This window comes from Monodelphis domestica, chromosome 2, assembly GCF_027887165.1.
Source record: "Monodelphis domestica isolate mMonDom1 chromosome 2, mMonDom1.pri, whole genome shotgun sequence".
In the NCBI taxonomy this organism is placed as follows: Eukaryota; Metazoa; Chordata; class Mammalia; order Didelphimorphia; family Didelphidae; genus Monodelphis; species Monodelphis domestica.
This window is the reverse complement of record NC_077228.1, coordinates 381,468,544-381,484,392: the sequence shown is the minus strand read 5'-3', so window position 1 is coordinate 381,484,392 and position 15,849 is coordinate 381,468,544. Positions and strand designations below refer to the sequence as shown.

Sequence of the window (15,849 nt, the reverse complement as noted above, 5' to 3'; positions counted from 1 at the left end):
ATCAAGTTTTATACAATATAGATTTAAAATGCTGAACAGAGAATGGGCAACAGAATAAAGGGAGTTTGGTAAAGGGCTTTTGAACAAGATAGAATTTTAGCTGGGACTGGAAGGGAGTCAGGGAAGACACTATAAAGGAGTATAGAGTTCAGAATGTTATTCCAAAAGGCTTTACCCAGCAAAACTGAATATAATCATTCATTAAAAAAATAAACTGTTGGGGAAATAGTGTTACTTTTCCCAAGCATTCCTGATGAAAAGAACAAAGCAGCAAAAAAAGCCATGAAATGCAAACACAAGGGTCAAATGAAACCCTGAGTTTAGTTTTTAATCATAGGAGACTAAACAACAATAAGGGGCTTATACTATAAAACAGGAAGATAGTATATATGTTCCCTCAGAATCTTATCATCAGGGGTCATAAAAAGTCTATTTAAAATAGCAAACTCTAGGACTTTATTCTAGAATGAGTAGGGCTCATTTTTTTGTATTTTGAGCATCTTAAAAGGAGATTGGAAAGGGAGGCAAATTTGGCTATTATATTCCTGAGGATTTTCATTTTGGGATCTCATTTAGGAAGTGATCAGTGGATTTTTTCAATTTCTATTTTACTCTCTGGTTCTAAGTTATTGGGGGCATTTCTCCTTTATAGTGTTTTAAATATAATGTCCAGACTTTGTTTTTAATCATGGATTTTAGTAATTCTTAAATTATCTCTCCATGATCTATTTTCTAGATCAGTTTTTTAATGAGATTTTTTACATTTTCTCCTACTTTTTTTCATCCTTTTGACTGTTTTATTGTTCTTTGCTGTCTCATGGAATTATTAGCTTCTACCTGCCTAATTCTAATTTTTAAAATAATTATTTTCTTCAATGAATACTTCCTTATCCATTTAGCTTATTCTGCTTTTTAAATAGTTATTTTTTCAGTAAATTTTTGTGCCTCTTTTACCATTAGGCTAATTCTATTTTTAAGATATTATTTTCTTCAGTATTTTTTTAACTATTTTACCAAGCTATTAATTATTCTTTGATAATTTTCTTGTGGCACTCTAATTTCTCTTCCCAAATTTTCATGTACTTCTCTTATCTCTTTATCTAACCTTTCTAGGAATTTTTGTTGAGTTTAGATTCAATTAGTATTTTTCTTTAAGGTTTTGATTGCAGTTGCTTTCACATTATTGTCTTCCTCTAAGTTTAATATCTTGGTCCTCCCTACTACCATAGTAACTTCGCAAGTGTTTTTGTTTGTTTGTTTGCTCATTTTCCAGCCTATTTCTTCACTCTGAATTTTATATTAAAGTTGGGCTCTGCACACCTAAAATTAGAGAAGCATTGTTAGTGATAAATTTAGGGTTGAGACTGAATATATATTTAGTTGGTCACCAGGGATTTAATTTCTAAATCCCAATAAAAATACTCAAGTCAGTTTGGGAATTTTATAATGGTTTAATTAATATAGAGAGAAGGAATTAAGAAGAAGAGAGAGGGAAAAGGGTATCAGATTTCTCTGGCCTAGTCTGAGCCAAGGGGAATTCAGAGACCTTCCAGCCACGAGGCCTTCTCTGAGATGAAGGGCCTCCTAGGAGGATGGCATTTTAGGAAAATGAAAAGGAAAAAAAAAAGGAACCAGCCTAAACTCTGAGTGAGCTCAGGGAAGATGCTTCACCTGAACCAGCCAAGATGCCAAGACACCAAAACGCTGCCATAAGCCTCATAGATAGTCAAATCCAGTTCTCAGAGAGAGAGAGAGAGAGAGAGAGAGAGAGAGAGAGAGAGAGAGAGAGAGAGAGAGAGAGCTCCACACCTCGGCCACCAAAAAGAGAGCTCAAGAGGAAGTGATGCAAATATATTGCCTTTTTTTTAATATATTACTTCCTGAGTCTCACCTGTACCAATGGTAGCTTAATCTTGACTTTGGACAGCCCAGGTGGTCTGTCAGTTGTTTCTGATTTGTCATTTGCTAGCAAATGTCTGTCATAGGCCATCCTTCTCAGCACTTAATCCTTAAGTAGGGGTATATACATTCCTGATTGCTAGACTAAGTAGGGTAGAGTAAATCTAAAATTTACACTGTACTAAGATCAGAGTTTTTCATGCTTCTGTTTTCAGAGCTAGTTCTGGGAGTCTCCAAGATTTTGGTGCTTCCAAAATAATATTATCCAAGGAGAGGTAATATTACTGCTTTTTACTCATCTTTCTAGTAAGTGCCACTGTTCCCTTGCAGCCATAAGGGCTAGTGATCCCCTTGGCCCTAGAACTGTGACCAAGTCCCTTCCTCTCCTGTAGCTACTAGGGCTAGTGATCCTCTCTACCTTGGGAACTGTGACCAAGAAGTACATATGGGCAATAATTATGAATCAGTGCCAGCTATAGCCAGTGACAGCAAAATATTCCCATTAATCACTTTCTAACCAGTTTCCTTTACCATCTCTGGGGTTATAGCTCCCAAAAGCTGCTATTGCCACTCATTTGGCCACTTTCAAGGGACTACTATGATGCTCCAGGTTGGCACCCACTCTAGCATCAGAGACCTCTTCTACCAACATCCTAAATTGTCTTAGGCAGGAAAAATGTTTCACTCTGACCTCCAAATTTTGATTTGAGGAGTTATTTTAAAGTTATTTAGAGTAGAATATAGAGAGAATGCAGATGGATGGATGGTTGTACTCTGCCTTCTAGTTTAAGCCTTCACTCATTCTTAGTGAAGTAGATTGCCATCTTCTGCATAGAGTAAAGGAAAATAAAGAGAAGAAGTGAGATTTAGGGATTAAGGGGGGGGAGAACAAGATTTGGAACAACCAGTATGGGGAATGAGCTAAAAAATGGGGGAAAAAACACTAAAAAGGATTGTCAGGTAGCTCTGAAGAGCCAGTGAAGGGCTATAAATTTTGTGATTCAAGTTCATTACCTCAGGATTATTTCTGACTTCTCAATCTCCCTCATTGCACATATCCAATCGATTGCCAACCTTGCCATTTGTAATGCCACAACATCTCTTGCATTAAATTCCTTTCTATTCACATAGACACCACTTTAGTTCACACTCCTATCACCTCTCATGAAGATTTCTGAAACTGTCTCCTAATTGATCTCTCTGATTCATCTGTCCCCACTTCAATCCATCCTCTACTCAGCTCCCAAAGTTGTTTTCTTTTTTAAATGCAGATCTGGCCATACCACTCCCCTACTCAATAAGCCCTATCATCTCACTATCACCTCTAGATAAAACAAATATTCTGTTTAGATTTTAAGTCCCTTCACAACCTTGACACTAACCTATCTTCCCAACCCCACAATATATTACTTGCCCTCCCACACTTTATAATTTAACCAAACTGGATTTTGTGTTCTTCACACAAAGTACTCAATTCTATCTTCCAACCTCACATTCTTGAAATGTATTCTACTTCCCTCTGCCTCCTAGAATCCTTCTCTTCTTTCAATTCAGAGCTCAAGTATCCAAATATCTTCTACAAGATGCACTTTCTTATTTATCTAAGTATGGGTGACCTCCTATTATAACTTCTTTGGATTTAACTACACTCCTTTTATTTGTAGTCATTATCTTTATATTTATTGAGTAGACATACATGTATTGTGTGTTCATATATACACATATATGTATATGTATGTTTGCTTATTGTTTTCCTGTTAGCTCTTGAGAATGGACTAAACCAATAAGTATTTTCTAGGTTACATTTTTTAATATAAATTAGTCTGGCTGTGATTTTCTGTTGGATTGTTTTTGTTTAGCTGTGTTCTTGTAATGGGATTCAGGATTCACTTTCTCCTGTCTCCTGTCTCTTCTACCCATGTTGCTAAGAAATGAAATGTTTAAAGACATTCAGTGTATTTTTAAAATGTCCCATTGCTGGGAGTCAACAGAGAATCCTGATCTCAAAATCATTCTATACTATTCAGTGAAGGAATTGAGGACAAGTGACTGGATTGGAGAGGAAGAAAACATGAAAGCTGTTTTCAAGTATTTAATGAGCTATCAAATTGAAGAGGGTTTCATCTTATTCTGGTTGGCCCCAGTAGGCAGAACTTAGGTGCAATGGATTGAAGAAAGAAAGAGGCAAATTTAGCAGAGATAAGAAAAGATGTCTTTCCAATTAGTGCACATCCAAAAGCAATATGAATGACTTTAGAAGGTTCCCTCTCACTGAAAATTTTCATGCAAAACTTAGATTTGTCACATACTTTTTGCATATGCTCTAGGGAATAATTCTTATGTGCAGTTTGGACTGGGTGGTGACTTCAAACTCTTCCAATAATGACATTCTATAATTCTCATACTATTTCTAAGCCAGGAAAGTGGAACTATACTTTGCATGTGGTAAGTACTTAGAAGATGTATTTTATCACTGGGTCAATTTAACTCAGAAGAAAATAATCCAGGAGTGGTTAATCTAAGAATTAAAACAAATATTATCATATTGCCTTCTACCACCTATATTTCCAGAGATTCTCATTTGCTGAGGAAGCATGGGCTGTTGTCAATTCTTCAGCAACTGATTCTCCAACCAAACATCAACTTGATAGAAAGAGGCTATATAAGAAACTGGTCTCACTCTTCCTTTTCTAATCTTCAATAATATTCCAGGCACAAGAGAAAAAAAAAGGAGTCCATTAATAAAACAATATAAACATTTAAAATAAGACTTATGACTTTAAATGACTGAGAGCTGAAATAATGTGTCTTTTATAAATCATTGTTATGCCTTTGTGGACTATTTTTTTTCCATGAGAAACTGAACAGCAACATTTGTTCAGAAAAAGCAAAATGTGTTCTTTCCTTCCTTATTACTTTTATTATTCAAGTCTTCTTTTAGACTATAATGTGTCATTGTGTATTTGAGTTGGGGGGTGAGGGGAAATCACTTGTCTTTCAAATATAAGAATGTGATTGTATACTATTGTTGCCAACAATGAGCTAAAGAGGTTAATGGATCACATATCTGGCAAACAGCCACTGCCTCCTGCTCAATATATTAAACAATACACATTCTGTTGTTGTGGCTGAGCTCACTGTTCTGTTTGAATAGTTGGTAAATAAGTTTAGGTAGATTTTAAGTTCTTCCAGAAACCCCAACAGCTTTATTTTGACATTGACTGTTGTATATTTAATCCTAAAATCTTGAGTACTGAGACCTTCGGGATAGACTAATATTGAATAGGGATGGGTGCAGAATGGAAAGGATGAGTGACATATTGGGGTAATACACTAAGCATCTTATTCTTTTATAGCATGTTGCAGATCTTTTGTTTTGAAAGTGGATATAATTTCACTTGATATATTCCTTGAAATTACCAAGGGGTGGGGTGGAGTGATGTGGGGTGGGGTAATAGAAGAGGCCAGACTTCTGAAGAAGGAAGACCTGCAAATCTTTCTAGTGCTGGTCTTAAAAAGACTCTAACAAAACCTTGATTTAACATTCCAGCCCTTTCTGATCCTAAGGTCTATTCGCCTTCGCATTGTTTGACAATCTTCTTTTAAAAAGATAAACAGTCTGGCAAAAGGAGCGATTCTCACCCTAAAGGGCTCTCTCTATTTTGCAATTGTACTATGGAAAGTTAGAGACCAGAGACCATTAATACAGCATTCTGTAGACTGCAGAAGATGTGTGTGTGTGTGCTTATTTTTAAAACAGAATTCCCCAAAAAGAGGAGAGGAAAGGAACAGAGAGGAGAGAGAAAAAAAAATCTGTACAAATGATACAGAACTAATTTTGTTTGCAGAGAAACTTTGGTTGGAGGTCAACAGTGGTGGCGGAGGGCTGAGAGGCAGGACGAGGAGGCTTACGGATGGGGGAAGGAGACGAAGCAATAGCGGAGTCTCTGTGGATCTGTTGGAATCATTTAAATTTGCCAACGACTAAATTAAATAACATCAACACATCATTTCACTAAGGAAATGTGGTAGAGTTAAAGGGGATGAAGAGAAACCAACCGAATTGGGAACGTGAGTTAATCTCTCTGATTAGGTATTTTGAAAGGGTTGGGAGAAGTCAAATCCTTCCTAGGGGGCCCGCTTCCCAACGGGGTTGGCAGTGATCGCCCCCTGCGACTCCCTCTGAACACCGCAGCAGAGCTGAGGACAGAACTGCAGCCACTACTGCTGCCCGGGGAAGCGCTCAGCATCCGCCTCTTCTCTACTCCCAAGGTCCGCCCCTCCGGTGATGCTATCTACTTGCAGTTCTGTTTCTAGCTTCTTTCCCAAAAAAGAGAATGAAGTGGCCTCAGACCCTCCGTGATCGGGTGCCATACTATGTCTAGCTTTCCAGGGCTGTTGTCACTCGGTTTCTGCACTACTTCCATCCCCGCCCCGTAACCTCCAAGCCCCCAAAGAGCCCTTCATTGCCCCCAGGTCTCCCCATTCTCTGCTTGCCCGTTATTTCCCCGGAGCCTGACTGGCAGCGCCCAGGATGGAGGACGGAAGGTAGCTTCGCAGCCTCAGGACCTCGGTGGCTGCTGCCGCCTCCTCCTGGTAAATTCTCCTCCTCCTTCTCCTCCTTCTCCTCCCAGGGCCCTGCCCTCCTCCTGCAGCAAGCTGCTCTCTCCGTGTCTCGGTGTGCGTGTGCCTCTCTACAGGAGACACCTGCGCTTCCCAGACCTTCTCCTCCTCCTCCTGCTTCTCCCCCGCCTTTTTTTTTTTTTTTTTTTTCCTATTGCTGAGCCGCTGCCTTTGGGGACCGGGGAGCGGGAGCAGCAGGAGGAGGGGGAGGGGGAGGGTTGGGGGCGGGGTGGGTGGGGAAAGGCCCTGGGAGGGGTGTGGACAGCAGCCACTCTGCAGCTGGCCGCCTGGGACCCCTCTTCCCTCGTGTGTCCCTCCGAGTGATGGAGGGGAAGAGACTCGCTTAGACACGCACGCAGCTGGGCGCCTCTCCGGGAGGCGGTGGTGGCGGCGGCCGCAGCTGCTCTGCTTGCAAGAGGGAGCGGGCGGCGCCTGATGCAGCTCAGCTCTGGCTGCGCCTCGGGAAGCACCCCGTAAGCCTTTCGCTAGCTGAGTGGTTCTGGGCGCCGGCTACGAGCGGGAAGAAAACCACCCAGAAGCCGCTTTGACTGTTGTTCTTTTTTAGAGGAGGTGGGGGCGAGCTCTGGGAGGGAGCTCCTTCAGCTGTCACTGCGGAACAAGGTCTTATCCCCTCTTAGCGCAGGGTCTGGGGACAGTGCGGGGTGCATATGTGGAGACGAGGATGCACATCTCTTGCGCGCAGCCACTGGGAATTGAGAGAGCTGGCACTGGGGCTCCAGAGCCCGCCTGCTCTATGTCCTAGCCACTGGAACGGGCCCTGCTGCACCTGGCCTCTGCCTCTGGGAAGTGCAGGAAACGCGTCCTAAACTCCACTACTTCTTTTCTCCTCCCCCTCCTCCCATCTCCACTCCTCTCTCCTCCCCGCCTCCCTCCCTCCCCAATATTTCGCTGCCTGCGTGTCTCTCCCTGCTCATACATACACACATCACCACTAGGTCACTCACTCACTTGTGCTCGCTCAGTCTCGCATTCTACTGAGCTGAATCCTCAACCTCAGAAACAAGCCATCGAACTTGGGAGCCTGGCCATAAAAGCCACTCATTTGCCCTCCATCCAGACGGCTTCAGCATTACTGAGCCCTTCGCCCGCCGGCCCGTCCGCCTGCCTGCCTCCACCTCGGCTCTCCTCCAGCGGCAGTGGCTCAGGATGCCCGGTAAGTGAGTCAGGCAGAGACCACTAAGTCTCTGCCAAGCTGTAGCTAGGCTGGTCGGCTAGTTATACCATTCATCAGCCCTTTTAAATAGAAGAAACGGACAGCAAGGAAGGAGCAGTGGCCAAGAAAAATCCCGAGAGTTGAACCAGTCTTGCTGACTTTAACCTAGGGCCACTTTCCGGGGTCTGATTCCCTGGAGACGCTGCCCAGAAGAGGACTTTTAGGTAGGTTTCTCAGGGGTTCAAGAAACACAAATGTTAGAGAGAAGGGCGTTGCGCTGGGTACTGAGGGTATTAATGGTTCGGTTTGGGGTTGTATGAGGGTAGGTTTGCTGAGAGATTTGATGGAACAGCGTGTTATCCAAAACACTGTTGGGGGCAAGTGTTTTGGCACCTCTGGGGGGTCGTTTGTACGGAATATGAGTGCCAAGGAGTTTCGACTTCATTTTTTTTTATAGGGATGGAATGAATTCCCAGCTTTGAGGTAGAGGACAGGCAGAGGGCAAGAAAGAGTGACAAGTGCCTTCACCCCATACACAGATTTCCACTCAACCACTGCCTACGGTCCCCAGTTTCTCCTGGAGACTGAACTGATAGTTGAAGCAATACTATAGTATTTTATACTACCTGTGTTCATGAAGGCTTTGGAGTGAGTTGATTGAAAGGAGCATTAGCGCTCTGGCTCCTGTGACCTGTGAGAGCAGTCTGACTTGGGGTTTGCTGTAGATGTAGGAAAGGGACCATCACGTCTTGGTGGTGTATGTCTTTACCTGAGGATTCCCACTGAAACTTACCAGTTTGGCGGGCAAGTGCTTCTCCATCAACTCAAAAGCCACCTGACCCTTGTTGTCCCTGCACTGTGGCTGCTCTCTCTTCAGGTCAGCCAGACATCTGCTGCTCAATGGAGGGTGCTCTACTACCCTCCTGAGCCTTTAACTCACTCCCACTTTTAAACATAATCATAATAACAATGCCAGCGTCTCCGTAGAAAATATTGATCCCTTAAGGGGAGCTTTAATATTTGCAAAGTGCTTTAAATCAAATTACATCAAGAATACATTTAATTGCACTGTAACTCCTCTCTGATTTATGTGAACTCAGCCGAGTAAATATCAGAGAAACGGACAAGTGGGGGCAGGGACGATATGGCAGGAGTAGGATAGGTCCTTTTTTGTGAAGGTTGTCCTTTCTAAACTACTCTGCTTGATTTGTTGGCAGTAATCTAAAGCTAGTGATTGCTGTTCATTCTAAAATGGTTTTGCTCAGCAGTTTCAGTATTTTTCAGGGCTTTAGAGGCACCACTGAGGAATGTTACCCAAGTTATGTTACTTCATATATGATTTCTTTTGAAAGGAAGAGAAGAGGAGGAAATGAAAAGAGGTTACTGATATGGGATGGCAAAAGGTCCCCTCTAATAGAGATCAAGTACTTATTTGCAGAATTCTGGTTTAATCATCTAAATATTTCTTCCAACTGATTCTTATCAAAAGAGAAAATGCTTCAAAACTATAGTCTTCCTTCTTTCAATTGTTTTCAAGATTACCCTGTTTCAATTAATAGTTAATTACCAAAGTAATCATCTGGTACTTTTGCCTTATGAAGTTATACTAGTTCATTGGCTGTTGAAGGTACCAGAAGATATTGTCAAGAAATCTAAGTGAGTAGGAGGTTGCTGGCTGAACTTTAAGGCAAGTTAATGTTATGAGTCTTAAAAGAGGAAGAAAACTCTCTTTTGATATTTTTATAGTTACATTTGAACACTCTACAGGACTTTTTCAATTTGTACACAAATGAAACATTATGTTGCTTATTAATAATTTAAAAGAATAATCTCAAATAGGCTACTAGGCAGATTTTATGGAAAATTATGAGGGTTAGAGTAAATGGAAGTTCACAGCATGAGATCGGATTACAGTTTTTTCTAGGTCAAGTATGACCTCAGTACTTAAATTTAATATTTAAAGACTACTACCTTTGATTTCTTCAACCAGAATGATCTCTTTATAGTGTTTTGAATATGTGTGAATCAGAATCATGGTTGGTTATGATTTCCAAGACACTTTTGAATGAACCACCTTATTAGCCCCCAGAATTTTCATTCATTCATTCATATATACGTGTGTGCATATATATATATGTGTGTGTGTGTGTGTGTGTGTGTGTGTGTGTGTGTGTGTGTGTGTGTGTGTGTATAAAACTACTGAATATATAAAACACTGTGCTGGGTGCTACATGGAATATACATTAAAAGTTTAAAAAAATGGGAAACCTTTTTTTTGTAATAAATCTCTAACCCTTTCTTTACTGAAAGATGACTGAAGATCATTACTAAGATCATTACTAATAAAAAAATACTTTGAGTGGGGAAAAATTGAAACTTTTGTCCTACTATTAAACATGGTTACTTTGACACAGTAGGTGATCAAATGTTGAATGACTCCAAAGAATTCATGATACCTACTATTCAGTTTTGCTTTCAATATTAAATTTATTTTTATCATTCTAAATTTACTATGCTCTGTGTGATCCAGTTTCTAAAAATGTTATATTTCTTATTTTAAAATTCATATTTGTGCCAATTTTGTGATTCAAATAAATTTAAATTAAATTATTCTTTATTAAATTCTAATTTAATATTGAAGTATTTGACAGCAATCATTTATGTACTAACAGCTTAAGCTGGTGACCAAAAGTCCTGTATTGAACTGTCATTGGATCAAATGTATCAATTGTTCCCATTTATGAATAAATTTGAGTTCCAAATGCATTGAAAAGTAAAGCTTCAAAGTTGAAAAATACACATCTTTTCTCATCTCTCTCTGCATTTTCAGAATTTCATGTTTATATACAATTTTAAAGGTTGTATAATTATATGCTAATGAGTAATCTGATTTAATAGGTATTGTTTAGTATTTGTTAGAAAAGGAAATAATGACTTATAGAAATCTCACTGAAGAGTCTTTGGAGTCTTTCTCAATATCATGCCTGGCAGGGTTGGCTCTATTCTAAGAACATTATTCATGAATAAAATTATTCCTCAGGGTAACATGAAAGTAAGTAGCACCTGCAGAATAGTATCTTAGTTATTGGTATAAATTGGGAACTCTGGGGGAGGGAAGATTGGAACAACGGTTTGTGACAATTAATCTTCAATTACTCCTCCGGCATAAATTATGAGTAACAACCCTAGTACTGAACCCAGTGAAATTATATTACAGGTATGGAAATACCATTGATTTGTTATTCTAATGCAGAATCCTTTATTATTCAATTTCTTCCCAATATTTTATTTTAGAAACTTCTAAGATTAAGATGACTACAGTTTCATTAGAGTTAGTCTGATTTAGTATGAATGGGATTTTCTTTAAACTGTTATTGTTGTTGCTATTTCTCATTTTAAGGAAAAGTGAGTAGTTTCAGAGGAGAGAGCCTATAAATTAAAGTTGTAAGAAAAGTATTCATGTAAATCACAAACATCTTAACTTATGGCCTGCCTTTTCAAGGAGGGGAGGGAGACTTAAAAGTTTAATTGTGTGCCAATTTATGACAAATCAAAAAACTCTAACATTATACTTTTGAGATTATAATTCACTACAAATAGCAAAAGCACAATCACTCTTAATCAGGAAACTAGTACACAAATCTTTGACTGTGTGTAAATTTTGCTGACACTTGTTTTCATCATTGCCTTGTTAAGATCAATCTTTCTTTCAAAGGATTATGATGATATCTTAACCAGTGCTCAATAAAAACAAATTATTAAGAACCGTGTTTAGAAATCACTGATCTCAGGACAAAGAGATTTCAGAGTAGATAAAAGTCATTTAAAAAGACTGTATTGTAAGTTGTGGACTTCCTCCTATATAAAATTGCCTAGATTTCAATATGTGTGAGCAGAAGTTCAACAAGACAAAGGAAGTCTGTAAATCTAATTTGTAGTTTCCCTTGCAGTTGTTTAGCAATGTTACTCTTGTTAAACATTTGATAACATGTCGATTTTCCATTATCTATAAAAGGGCTCCAACAAGGGAAAGACAGAAGCATTGACTGGCAGTGGTAGAAGGAACTTTAGTGATCACCTAGTCCAGAGGTGTCAAATACGAAACATGTGAGCTGGAGGGCAAAAAAATAAATAAGTAAATAAAAATAATAAAATATAATTGGGAAAATATTTAATAAAATAAATAAAAGTACAATAAAACTTTGTTGATGTTAATATGTGGTTTTCTCTATCAATATGCATCCTACACAGAGCTTTATATATGGTTTAGTTTCTCCCCTTACTCCCTTTTCTATTTGAGATAGAAACAACTGAATATTACTTCAACCTTTTTCATTTCATAGAAAAAAGAAACTGAGCCTGAGGCAAAGGGACTTTTTGCATCTAGTAAATTAGTGAGGAAACTGGTGCTGATTGAATTAAATTTAACAAACATATTTCTTAGGTATCCACCATATATTTCATAAATTGTGCTGAAACAATCAAGATAAAAAACACCAACAACAGTCCCTGACCTCAAGGAACTTACATTATACTGAAGAGGAAGCAGTGATGAAAACAATCTGGACACAGAAAAGTATATGCAATATGTATATAAAGTTTATATAAAATATCTTTTTTTTCAATAAGCGTGTATTAACAACTGGGAGGGAGGATTAGAAAATGCCTTTTTTTATAAGGTGGCATGGGGTAGGTAGATGGCATAGTGGATAGTGTACCAGTCCTGGGGTCAGGAAGCCTTTTCCTGGGTTCAAATATGGCCTGACACTTCCTAGCTGTGTGACCCTGGGCAAGTCACTTAAGCCCTATTGCTTAGCCCTTACTGCTCTTATGCCTTAGAACCTATACACAGTATGGATTCTAAGATGGAAGATAAATGTTTTTAAAAAATGAGCTGGGGAAAGAAATGGGAAATCACTCCTATATTTTTGCCAAGAAAACTCTCCAAAGGGTCACATAGTTTCTCCCCTTACTCCCTTTTCTATTTGAGATAGAAACAACTGAATATTACTTCAACCTTTTTCATTTCATAGAAAAAGAAACTAGTCTGACCCAACTGAACATGACAACATATTTTGAAGGAAACTAGAGAATCCTGCTAGAATTTGGACCACCTAGCTCCCAATCTAATACCTAGTATCTAGTGTCAAAGGACAATTAGGGAGGTAGTTATCTGGGAATTTTAATGTTATAATCAATCAATCAATACATTTAAACTTAAAAAAAATTAACATTGACCAGGATTAGAAAACAAGATGTTTCAAGAATTTGTATTAATGATTTAGTGTCCACAAATTGATCTGGTTTGCGTTTAACCTCTTTATAAGTATAAGTTCATCCAATATTAAAGTAAAAGAAATTATATTTCTTTGAGGCATGTATCTAATTGGAACACTGACTACTATCTTGAAAAATGCACTTAATTTTTGTGAACATGGCTACCTTAAAATGTGAATATTTGGATGGTGGGGGTATTTTTAAAGTATTAATTGAACTAATTTTTCTTAGAGTTCAAATGGTATGGAAGAGATGAGAAAGGAGAGTGCTGACTTTAAATTCCATAAATTGAAGTGGCCAATCTTTGACCTGTAATGAGATTTTTACAGACAAATCATAATGAAGGAGCAAGGCTCCTAACTAGACCACGAGTAGAAGACAGTAGCCCTATAACTTAATGTAATCTAAATAGTTCCTAGGGTTCAGCATTAAATTTTAACTTAAAGGACTGGTGTCACTTAGTAGTCATTTAATAGTCTAGAGGACCTTACAGGAGCTCAAGTGATCTGGGATGTTTTACATTCCCAATAATATCCTCATAATGCATACTTTTTCTACTGGGTCATAATGTCTCCATCTATAATAAAAGGGTGCTTGCTGAGAAAATTAGATGGCTATGTCACAGATTAAGATGACACATTTACCCTCACCTGATTTTAAATGGTAGTATATGTCCTCCTAAACATTTCCACTCAAGGTGAGAAAAGTACAAATTGCTCTATAATGGTATAGCTTTCAGTTTTGGCTTATTATCAAATGGACATATTCCTATTATTCATGGTCATAACACTGTATGTTAAACTCTGCAATGATAACACACTTTATGAGTTAGAAGACCCAGACATATATTGATGTGGAGGGGGGAGGGGAGTGCAGTGAAGAGAGATTGGATGAAATGATGAAAATCTTTAAAATTAGAAGTTGGTAGCAAGAAGACTGCCTTTAATTATGGCTTTTATTTTTAAAAAATCATATGAAGAAATAATTAACATTAAGTAACTGAATCTTTTAAATACTAATGAGAAAGCACAACTGTGCTGTCATAAATATTAACAATCTTGCTGTATGAGTACAGTTTGGGGATCTATTTAGATACATGGTAGAATGTCACTTTAATGCTCCTTGCAGTAATTCTAAATGACTTCAACTAACTAATTCAAGTCAATTAGAAGTTCCCAGTAGTTCTGTATGTGCCTCATGGTGAAGTAACTAGTTCTGGTAGCTCAAAAGCTACTGAACAGAAAGGGAAAACTGTGCCCTGAATACTTAATCAGGACTCTTAGTTTTGCAATTGTGAAGGTGATTTTTTAGAAACTATTATGGCTATGAGGGAAAAAAATGTTTTTAATTTTTTTCTTCCAGATCTGTATTTGGGAAAACTAGAACCTGATAATGTATTTCAATCTTTATACTAAACATTGACATGTATTAGATCTTCTGGGTATTTAACTAAGAGCAGATCCTTAAAAGACCTATAACCTTACCTAATATCTGATCATCTGGTCATGTCCTTAATTAAAATCTCATGGTAGTGACCTTGGGGTTCTCAAAGGAAATGTTAGTGGATTTCAAGCTCTTGTAACTTCTAACAAGCTTTAAAGTCTAAATGTAGGCTCATTCATGGGACCATACATCTGTTATGTGAGAACTAGCCTATCTACATTTGGAGATGCTAGATACCGAGTGCTGAATGTTTTGGCCATAGCAACTCTTGGAGACCATCTGTTAAGTTAGAAAAGAGTTCCAGTCTACAACAATAGAGGGAGTACCAGCACTGATGAAATGGCATCTCCATGGGCAGTCGCATATTATAGTAAAGAGAGATTAGATATTTACTAGCTCTGTGACCCTGGGAAAGTCACTTAACCTCTGAAGTTCCTTAACTATAAAAAAAATAATAATAAAATGGGTTGGTAATAACAGCATAGGGTGATGAGAAACAAATGATATTTTGCAAACCTTACAGAGCTACACAACTGTGAGCTATTATGATTAATATGTTGATTGAAAGTTCTTTTCCCAGATGGAATTTGGAGAAAGGAGGATCTGAAAATAAGCAAGAAATTTATATTTGAATCTTACATTTATGTTTAGATGAGTTTAGGACAAGCATTTGGGCTACTTTTTTCTAACATTTTTATCTTTTCACGTAAAATAGAATAAAGTTGCCTAATTTGAATGCCTTATTATGTTTCTGATAGAAAGTCAGATTCACTGGAGTTTAAACAACGGAAACTTCATTTTATATATTTGTGTTTGATTTTTAATTTTTTTATTTCAAAGCTGACATAGTAGAGTTTGGCTCTTGAGGATGAAAGTTCATGTTTCTAAGGTCACTACTCCCAATGAGTAAGCATATACAATTATATATAGCCATATTATTTAAATCACTTTTGAAAAAAACAGTTCTTATATTTTCATAGGTAGTTATCTAAACTTCCGGGAGTTGTCCATTGTATTTTGATATTACTTGTTTGCTACTTGTGGCAGTAACCTCTGTCATGAGAAAAATATTTCTAAGTAGAGAAATGAAACTATAATTCATTTTGGCAGTTTATTACAAGGTTAAATATTTATTGAATTAAATGAATAAATTGAAGAAAGACAGGAGATTGCTTCTAAATTGTTGATCTCTCTTAAAGGGGACATGATAAAGTTTAATCAATCTCATATGTGAATTATCAGTGTACTCTGATAAGTCACTATGATTTTAATAGAATTTCCTCACTTAATGGAATTTCATCCAGTTACTAGAGTTCTCACTAGGATGTCTAAGTTTTATTTTCTCTGAGCTGAAATATGTCCAACAGAACCAAATAATTCTCAAACTAAATTGGTATTCCCAGAGATGCTTCGAATCATCAGACCTTAGGTTT

The 15,849-nt window shown here is 37.9% G+C and overlaps 1 protein-coding gene across 2 annotated transcripts in view; it reads left to right on the top strand.

The window, feature by feature from the left end:
* The first annotated feature begins 6,535 nt into the window (after nucleotides 1–6,535).
* HS3ST5 (heparan sulfate-glucosamine 3-sulfotransferase 5) overlaps nucleotides 6,536–15,849 on the top strand; it is a 302,402-nt gene continuing 293,088 nt past the window's right edge. The window contains exon 1 of one of the 2 annotated variants that reach the window (XM_007484451.3): nucleotides 6,536–7,696. The gene's annotated coding sequence lies outside the window, so the exon portion shown is untranslated. Of the gene's footprint in view, nucleotides 7,921–15,849 lie in introns of both variants that reach the window. The other variant, XM_007484453.2, reaches the window with a different exon arrangement.